Source organism: Nicotiana tabacum, chromosome 24, assembly GCF_000715075.1.
Source record: "Nicotiana tabacum cultivar K326 chromosome 24, ASM71507v2, whole genome shotgun sequence".
NCBI lineage: Eukaryota > Viridiplantae > Streptophyta > Magnoliopsida > Solanales > Solanaceae > Nicotiana > Nicotiana tabacum.
Window position 1 is genome coordinate 54,414,699 of NC_134103.1, and position 2,512 is coordinate 54,417,210.

The following is a 2,512-nucleotide window of genomic DNA, read 5'->3' on the forward strand; positions in this document are numbered from 1 at the left end:
AGCTCTAGTTTTCTCCATGTCTAATTGATAGAGAGCTGCCTAGAACGGCGGCAGAGGTTATGGAGCTGGGGGATGAAAACGCTGGAGACCAGAAAAAAGAACTATGCAGGGATACTTATTGTATTTTTTGGGTAATTTAGAGAGAAAATAATAGAATTTTCAAGGGTGTAGAAAACTCTCTATGGAGATTTAAGAGCTCCCTTTTGTTTCATTTATTCTTTTTTCTGAGATCAATCTTTGCTCATTTATTCTTTGCTCAATCTTTACGAGGCCTTGAAGGAGCCTTGGTGTAATTGGTAAAGTTGTTATCATGTGACCAGGAGGTTACGGGTTCGAGTCGTGGAAACAGCCTCTTGCAAAAATGCAGGGTAAGGCTGCGTACAATAGACCATTGTGGTCCGGCCTTTCCCCGGACTCTGCGTATAGCAGAAGCTTAGTGTACCGGACTGCCTTTTTTTTTAATATATATATATGGTTGGACTTTGTGGGGTTTGATGTATATCCGCACTCTGTAGAGTGACACCATCTTGGTGTATTATCGATGAAACTTTTTGACTTGCCCAAAAATATCTGAATCCGATACTTGTATTGATGTTAATGTAATTCTTATGAAGGATATGGACATATGACTCATCAGCACCAGCACCAAGAAATGCAACCATCTATTGTGGGGCAGAGATCATGTCACTTGAGTGGGAGTGCAAATCTGACCGTTTGGTATAGACACTGCCAATATTATATACATACATTATGTTTCCATGATTCTTGTTTCTTTTTCATGAAAATTAGTATAGTTGCTAGTTTCAATACTGGATTGAACTCTAATGCTTCTGGAACTAATGTTCATCTTGAAAAAGCTTCTCATAGGCACAGCCGATGGAGGAATCAAAGTATGGAATGTCGATGCTAAGCGTGTTGTCTGTGATCTTAGCTGCACTGAAGCATTCCCGAGGTTCCTCACACACATTGGTTTACTCTCTTCTTTGGGGAAAAAATGAAATACTTGGACACTATTTTACTTGTTCTTTTTCTCATTCCTATTTCATGTTTCCTGGAAGTAGTGTGTTGGACTTAAAATGCAGCTCTGTGGAGCCAATTTTTTTGTCTGCTGCAGCATCGGGAGGGTAACTTCTGCTTCTACCTGTTCTTCTACCTTCTCGATGTACTTTTTTTATCTAAAGTTCTCTATCTATCTTGATGTCCTGTTACTTAAAAGTTATAGCTTAAGAATGTTCTTACTTTGATGTCTTGTTATGTAAAGGTTATAGCTTAAGAATGTTTTTCTTATAATTTCTCTGCGTTAAGCTATTGTAGATATATTCTTGTCTAGTGAAAATACTAATACTAATAACTAGTACCTGCAGTTCTCAATATTTATTTTTTCTTTATTCGGGTCCATTTCATCCCAATACTAGTAAATAGTCATCTTTTAGTACAAATTAAGAGGTTTTCTAAAATTAGAGGTTCTTCAAATCACACTTATTCCTACATTAGCATACAAATCCCTAACCATATAAAAAAGATTGAAAAATTCCTGACTAACAATGTACTCAATATAAGTACAACAACAGTTAAGGCTTAACCCAATTAGTACGTATTGCTTATATGGATTATTTTCTTTCATTGTCTTCTATTCTCAGTTAAGTCCGTGTTGATTTTTCTGGAGATTCTAGGTCTTGTAAGACAATATTTTGGTTGAAGTATGTGTAATCATCTCATCTAAATGTTTATGCCGTTAGAAAGAGAACACTTATTTTTCTTAATTGTGTCTTCAGCATGTCATCTCACGTGCACACATGATTCTTTTTTCATGGGTCAAATACGTAAAAATTCTTTTCGATAATGGGTGATATTGGGCCCCATGTTATATTATCCATGATCTAGATGTCCAGTCTTAGGCATGAAGGGGTTGTTAAATGTCCCACATTGGTGGAAAAAATTGGATGTTGTCTTCTTATATCAGTGTTGTGAAAAGCGCTCGCTAGCGAAGCGAGGCGGGCACATGGTCGCTTCTGTGTTGTGAAGCTTAGCGGGTGATATGAAGTGTGCGCTTCTACCAAAAAAGTGAGAAGCGCGACTGAAGCGAGAAGCGACAGTAGCGAGCGCTTCACTATATTAAGTGGCTACCAACGTTAATTAAATTAAAAAAAAATTGTCTTTTTTCAAAACATCATCTAGCCGTAGAGAAAAACAGCGACTAGGGTTCCCATTTTCAGCACTTTTCAAGTTCAATTTCATTAAGTTCAAGCCCAGTATGTGATTCCTTCTTCTAAATAGCAGTGAAATGCTGCCAATTATTTTTATTTTTCCTTCAGTTCTTCTTTTCTCATTCTCTTTCACTGTTTCAGTCTTAAATTGCAGCAAAATGCTGCCCAATTTTTTTCTTAGTTACTGCCTTCTTTTTTGTTTCAGTTCTTCTTAGTTCTTACTGCTTTTTTTTTCAATATTTATTTTAATATTTTTTTAAAAATTTCGCTTCACTTCGAAAAGGCGAGCGCTTCGCTTCTCGCTT

General features: G+C 36.6%; 1 long non-coding RNA gene across 1 annotated transcript; it reads left to right on the plus strand.

Moving 5' to 3' along the window:
• The first annotated feature begins 612 nt into the window (after positions 1-612).
• Positions 613-1,147, plus strand: LOC142178495 (uncharacterized). Its single transcript, XR_012706658.1, has 3 exons — positions 613-717; positions 858-952; positions 1,062-1,147. It is a non-coding gene; the product is annotated as an uncharacterized LOC142178495 (long non-coding RNA).
• Positions 1,148-2,512: the final 1,365 nt, after the last annotated feature.